The sequence below is a fragment of the Pseudophryne corroboree genome, chromosome 8, assembly GCF_028390025.1.
Source record: "Pseudophryne corroboree isolate aPseCor3 chromosome 8, aPseCor3.hap2, whole genome shotgun sequence".
Taxonomy (NCBI): Eukaryota; Metazoa; Chordata; class Amphibia; order Anura; family Myobatrachidae; genus Pseudophryne; species Pseudophryne corroboree.
Window position 1 is genome coordinate 445,398,104 of NC_086451.1, and position 7,824 is coordinate 445,405,927.

A 7,824-nucleotide genomic window follows, 5' to 3' on the forward strand; every position below is an offset into this window, starting at 1 on the left:
CCCCCCCCCCCCTGCAGTGCACATGGTTTAGCCCATTAGCTAAAAAATTTGCTGCTGCGATCAGGTCTGAATTAACCCTATAGATTGTAAGATCCACTGGGGCAGGCACAGATGTGAATGGCTGAATATTCTCTGTAAAGTGCTGTGGAATATGTGTGCGCTATATAAATAACTGCTAATACATAAATGATAGCTAGATTCTGATAGGCTGCACTTGTCCTCTTTAGGGGCTCAGAGTCTGCTGCTCAGTCTGAGGAGATCAGGATCTGCTGCTCAGTCTGAGGGATGAGGAGATTAGAGTCAGCTGCTGCTCAGTCTGAGGGATGAGGAGATTAGGGTCAGCTGCTCAGTCTGAGGGATGAGGAGATCAGGGTCTGCTGCTCAGTATGAGGGGATCAGGGTCTGCTGCTCAGTCTGAGGAGATCAGGATCTGCTGCTGAGTCTGAGGGATGAGGAGATCAGGATCTGCTGCTGAGTCTGAGGGATGAGGAGATCAGGATCTGCTGCTCATTCTGAGGGATGAGGAGATCAGGGTCAGCTGCTCAGTCTGAGGGATGAGGAGATCAGGGTCTGCTGCTCAGTCTGAGGAGATCAGGGTCTGCTGCTCAGTATGAGGGGATCAGGGTCTGCTGCTCAGTCTGAGGGGCTCTGGGTCTACTGCCCAGTCTGAGGAGATCAGGGTCTGCTACTCAGACTGAGGGGCTAAGGGTCAGCTGCTCAGTATGAGGGGATCAGGGTCAGCTGCTCAGTATGAGGGGATCAGGACCTGCTGCTCAGTATGAGGGGATCAGGGTCAGCTGCTCAGTATGAGGGATCAGGACCTGCTGCTCACTATGAGGGGATCAGGACCTGCTGCTCAGTATGAGGGGCTCAGGGTCAGCTGCTCAGTATGAGGGATCAGGACCTGCTGCTCACTATGAGGGGATCAGGGCCTGCTGCTCAGCATGAGGGGATATGTTCACTTTTGAAAGTGATATTGTAATGTAACCAGCCCAAAAACACTCAGCACGTTGGTTAGAAGTGCCTCCTCGGCACAGAGGTAATGTGCAACATATTACATTTCACCCAAGTTGAGTAGTTATGGCATGATGAAAATTGCATTGTATTAACTCAGCAACAAAGTGTTCCTGTAACTTATTTTAGAACGTGGGCAACTATTGCTCTTGATAGCCAGTGTATGCCTCACCATAAACATGCGTTCCTTCTGCACGCAGCTTTGGATGGTGTTAACGGGCTGAAGATTTTTTTTTCTTCCACTCATCGCACACCCACAATGCTAGTGATATATTGTGAATCAATATTCTACCTTTAATTCCCTATGAGCTCGTAACATCGCTGATACATGAGGCACACAGTTCCTAGGGAATAGGTAGAATGTGATGTATCTTGTCCCACAGTGAGGTCTCCGGTGAATTGATAGGCTAGATTCTCATGACACAAAACTGCTGTCTCTGCTGTCCTCAGATCGGGGAGAGAGCTACAGATGATGTTCTCATCACTCACCACCAGCACACAATCGTGATGACAGTCTGCACAATGCACCCCAGCAAACCGTGTCCTCTTACCCTGACCTGTTCCAGTGTCTTATCATTTCATCTGATGGATGAAGGGTTGTGACGTGACCGCAATGTCCTTGTAAACAGAGCCACAGAGGGACTGTCATGCCTGGAATAATCCAAGGAGAGAAGGAGAGATGAGACAACAGATACACAGAACAGGAGAACAGACTGGATTAGAGGAAATATCAGTCAGCGTGGTTTATTCCTATACATAGATAGATAGATAGATAGATAGATAGATAGATAGATATGCATATTCTCTCTGCTCTCCCTTTCCAGGCAAACCAGGATCCTACTTGAACTCAACTGTAAAAAGTTGGGATGTGTACGCGTTTTAGGCCTGACCATTGTATGTTACCCCATCAAAGATATCAGTAGATAGTTTTATCAGTATTTTACATCGATGACAAGAAACCATCAATGGTTTGTGGGACAGAGTAACGAGGCGAGCCAATCAGTGAAGGAGGGTGGGACTAAGCAAAGTGCGTCGGGAGGCTGCATCCATAGCATATTTGCTAATGCGACTCTTCCCCTGCAAAAGCCTGGCCGTGGAGAAATAAGATACACGCAAGTTTTAAATGATATAAAAGTGAAATACGTGGTCAACTTAAAGCATAAATTTCAGATATTGAATGACACAAGCAGCGGGGGCTGTCCACCAATGCCCCACCTGCACAGTAACAGGGGAAACCTGCAGTAATTCCACCCTACAGCGCATTTACAATATACAGCACATAATGAGCAAGAGTTTAAATCTCCCGGACAGTGTTCGGTGCCAATGACCTTTTAATCCTGGATTTCAGCCCTGCCGGGGCGCAGCTGCGATTCAGTAATGGTGACACCCAGTGACGTGCGGTGGGGTGAGGCAGGTGAGGCAGAGCCATTCCTGTCATACTTACGTTTAAACCAGAGTTTTGATTGAATAATGTATATGAAAAATACTAATAATTTGTTTGAAATATCTTCTTTGCATTATTCTAATAATTTGTATAGCCCAAACTCTGGAGTAAAAAGTCTATGGCAGGTGAGGCAATGCCTCACCTGCTTATCTTTTCCACACATCTCTTATCAAAACTCACCAAATTTCCAGTAGTCTATACTGCAGCACCTGTGTATAATGCCCATATGTACCCTTTGGCTTATATATTGCATGAAAATCTGGCTCTGAGGTTAGCCAGTGCCTCCTGAGCCATTTAGCTTACCGCACGTCCCTGGTGACAACCCCTATGCTCTATCAAAGACTTACATAGGGGAGGTAAATCATAAAAACTGGAGCCTTATCTTAGAACCTTATAATAAGTAGAGTCATGAGTTGTAAGAGTACTTTTGGCCACCCTCCGCTTAATCTACGCCTCCTCCCACACCTTCCCAGAAAACGTGTAATGAATAAATGCTTAAAAAGACAAACTACTAATGTGAAAAGAATGCAATACAAGTAATGATACAGTGACATAGCTCTGTTGATTTAAATGGTGCCAAACAAATACTCAACCATGTGTAACCTATTATCCTCCGAGAGCAGAGCGAGGGTGCTTGGTAACCAAGATTGGTCTACATGAGTGTTTTATACACAGCATTCTTATGCAGCCAGCTAAACGCAGCTTTCAGCAGTTCATGTCCTGTCTGTAGCAGCCAATGGAAAATACTAGTTGCCGCAGAAGACATATACGCAGATAGCCGTTTCAGCACTCACAAGCAGAGCCGGCCCTAACCAATATGAAGTACTAGGCAAGATTTTGGCTGGTGCCCCCTAGCACCACCGCTAGTTCCGCTTCTGACCCTGCACCCCTTTTCCAGCACCATCACCCCTTATCCATAGCAGTCCTTATTTTGGTGTTCCTACCCCCTATATTTTAAATAGGAACAAAAAGGGGTGTGTTTTTGCTGGCAAGGGGCATGGCCACACAAGAGTACGCCCAATTCAAATTACGCTGTCACAACTGAGGGCCTGAGCTGACAGGAGGAAGCCTCAGTTGTAGGGGCTGGGGTGAAGCTAAACTTCGGCGGTTTTATCAGACCCCTGGACATACGAGTAGGATGTAGAAAGGTTGCCCGAAGGCGTGACCATGACAACCAGGATTAAAAGTCAATAAGTATTTATTAACAGAACTCCATGTATTCACAGCAGTAATAAGTCAATGAAGATATACAGCAGATTTGATAAAAACAGTTCCTGGAGAACTACGGGTTGGCAACGGCCACAGGGTACTGGTAGCAGTAGGTACAGTTCTTAATGTCCCAGAGATGGAATGTCCTTACCAGACCCGTCCGTAGTATGAGGTATAACCAAGGAACACACCAGCAGATGTTTCACTGGAAGCTGGTAGCACTGTAGTTGAGGTAGCTGCTGAGGACGCTGGATGGAACCAGCCAGGTGTTAAGACATGGAGTAGATGCTGGATGGAACCAGCCAGATAGTAGAATGAAGCTAGGGAGCGAAGATGTAGAAACCGATGGTTTGCAGGTACCGATGGTATGCAGGTAACTGATGGTATGCAGGTAACCGATGGTATGCAGGTAACCGCTGGAAAAGCACCGGCTCTTCAAGAAAGCTGATCACTGCTGGAAGCTGACCGCTGGAAGCAGATGAGACTGTAGCTGGAGACTGGAGCAAACACAGAAGACTATAGAGTCAGGCTGCACCGCAAGGTGGTAGGCTGGTGCGGGTCTCTTAGTGGAATCCGGAAACAGGAGCTGGAAACCTGAAATGGAAACAACCACAGGAGAGAGAGACTGGAAACATGGTTTGACAACCAAAGCACTGACGATTTCCTGGTTCAGGCTCAATCCCTTTATACCCTTAGGTATGCAGGGATTGGATGAGCAATTAGGCAGACTTCAGCGGAGCTATGGATTGGAGGACAGGATCATGTGACTAGAACTAAGATGGCTGCACCCATACCGGCCAGTGGAGGGAAACCTTGTTTGTAACACCACATGGAGATTCCTCTGTAATGGCGACGGTGAACACAGAGAACGCCGACTTGCATCTCAGACCTCCAGCGCGGACGGTCGCGGCCGCAGTGGATGAGGAGTGCCACATAACCTGTAATGCATTGAGAATACACAGACGATGCCCGAGGCCCCGCCGGCTGGTGATGCCATGCCAGTCGCCCGGGCACTGGAAGGACAATATCCACGGACCAGCAGAGATGAGACATGACATATGAATGCTAGCAACACAGCTGGGAACCGGGCCTAGGACCCTGAGCCAGCCTCAGGATACACCTGAAAGGTAAATAATGGCGTCCAGATACCCGGATCGTGACAGCACCCCCCCCTTTTAGGAGTGGCCCCAGGACACTTCTTAGGCTTCTGAGGAAATCTGGAGTGGAAATTCCGGACCAAGGTAGGAGCATGGACATCTGAAGCATTGGTCCAAGAACGTTCCTCAGGGCCATAGCCCTTCCAATCAATAAGATATTGTAACTGACCATAACGGAAACGTGAATCCAGAATCTTGGCAACTTCATACTCAACTCCCCGTTGAGTCTGGACTTTAGGAGCCGAAGGTAGTGCAGAATGGAATCAATTCAGGATCAGCGGTTTCAAAAGGGAAACGTGGAATGTCCTAGGAATTTTCAAGAATGGGGGTAACTGGAGTTTCTAAGCAACAGGATTGATAACTTGTTCAATTTGAAAAGGACCAATGTAACGGGGAGCAAACTTCATGCTTGGAACTCTCAACCTCAAATTCTTTGTAGACAGCCAAACACGATCACCCACTTTGAGGGCAGGAATTGCCCTACGCTTCTTATCTGCAAACTTCTGGTTTCTAAACGATGCTTTGAGCAGAGCCGCTCGAACATTCCTCCAGTTGTTTGAAAACTGGCGCAAGGTGATATCAACTGCTGGTACAGAAGTCGCTGGAAGCGGTTGGAATTCTGGAACTTTAGGGTGGAATCCGTAGTTGATGAAGAATGGTGTTGAAGAAGATGAGGAATGATATTGGTTGTTATGGCTGAACTCGGCCCAGGGAAGGAGTTGAACCCAGTCATCTTGAGAGGAAGACACATAAATGCGGAGGAAGGCCTCCAAGTCCTGATTCACCCTCTCAGTTTGACCATTGGTCTGAGGATGGTAAGCTGTAGAAAACTTTAATTTGACTTGGAGGGCTTGACACAAACTTCGCCAAAATTTGGCTACGAATTGTACTCTTCTGTCAGAGATGATCTCCTCGGGAAGACTGTGTAGTCGGAAGATCTCCTGAATGAACACTTGAGTCAACTTGGAAGCTGACAAAAGACCGGTGAGGGGAATGAAATGTGCCATCTTGGTGAACCGGTCAACCACTACCCAGATGGTATTAAACTTGTTGCACATAGGCAATGTCTGTAACGAAGTCCATCGACAAATGGGTCCACGGTCGACGGGGAACAGATAATGGAACCAGTTGCCCCGCAGGCGACTGGCGGGATACTTTGTGTTGGGCACACTTTGGGCAAGAAGCAATAAACTCCATGACGTCCTTTTTCAGAGTTGGCCACCAATAAGTCCTAGAGATGAACTCAAGGGTTTTCTGAATGCCTGTATGTCCGGCAAAATGGGAAGCATGTGCCCAATGCATGAGCTTCTTCCTTAGCACCGACTTCACAAAACTTTTCCCTGGTGGGGGCGTAGAGTCCATCTTTACCGTGGAGAATGCCATTGGATTGATAATAGGATGCTTGTCAGAAGACTCTGACTCATTTTCTTGCTCCCATGGAAGGGCATCGGCCTTGCGATTCTGAGAGCCCGGACAGAACTGGAGTTTAAAGTCGAACCTAGAAAAGAAAAGTGCCCATCTGGCCTGACGAGGATTGAGACATTGTGCGCCTTTCAAATACAAAAGATTCTTGTGATCGGTAAGTATGGTAACAGAATGAGAAGCTCCCTCCAGCAGGTATCTCCACTCCTCCAGAGCGAGTTTGATTGCCAGCAACTCCTGATCGCCAATGGCATAGTTGCGCTCAGCTGGGGAAAACTTCCGGGAGAAGAAACTGCAAGGATGCAGATGACCATCTTTTGCTCTCTGGGATAGCACCGCGCCTACTCCATTGGAAGAGGCATCCACCTCAAGAATGAAAGGCGAGTTGATGTCGGGCTGTTTCAATACCGGAGCAGAGATGAATCGTTGCTTTAATAAATGAAAGGCTTGCATAGCTTCTTCAGACCACTTGGACGGATTAGCACCCTTCTTAGTTAACGCAGTGATAGGCGCCACAATGGTGGAAAAGTCTCGTATAAACTTTCTGTAATAATTGGCGAATCCTAAAAATCTCTGGACCCCTTTGAGGGTTAAAGGTATCGGCCAATTCTGAATAGCTTGTAGTTTCTCAGAATCCATCTCTAGTCCAGAACCGGACACAATGTAGCCTAGAAACGGAATGGATTTGACTCCAAAAACGCACTTCTCCAATTTGCAATAGAGATGATTGACACGGAGACGGGTCAGAACTTCCTTTACCCAGAAACGATGTTCCTCCAGATTGTTGGCAAAGATGAGGATATCATCGAGATAAACCACGACATGACGATATAAGATGTCTCTGAAGATCTCGTTCACAAAATGCTGGAAGACAGCTGGAGCATTACTTAATCCGAAAGGCATGACGAGGTACTCATAATGTCCATCACGGGTGTTAAATGCGGTCTTCCACTCGTCACCCTCTCGGATCCGGATGAGGTTGTAGGCACCCCTCAAATCTAATTTCGTGAAGATGGTTGCTCCGCTAACTCGATCAAAGAGTTCTGTAATCAGGGGTAAAGGATATCGGTTCTTGACAGTGATGTCGTTCAAGCCTCTGTAGTCGATGCATGGCCGCAGGCCACCATCTTTCTTCTTGACGAAGAAGAAACCTGCGCCAGCTGGGGAGGAACAAGGTCGAATGAAGCCCTTCGCCAAATTCTCCTTAATATATTCTTCCATAGAATGCGTTTCTGGTAAAGACAGCGGATAGGTTCGGTTTTGAGGTGGAACCTTCCCCGGGATGAGATCGATTGGACAGTCCCATTCCCTACGAGGAGGAAGGATATCGGCAGAAGCTTTACTGAACACGTCCGTGTAATCTTGATACGGAGGAGGTGGAACATCAGACGACTTGGAGGAGGAAGAACATACGGGAAGCACTTTGGACAAACAGGTCTCAGTACAGGAAGGACCCCATGCCAGGATTTGGGTAGTCATCCAGTCAATCGAAGGGTTATGGAGACGAAGCCATGGAAGGCCCAAAACCACTGGATGTGTGGCTCTTGGAATTACTAGGAAGGAAATTAATTCTGAATG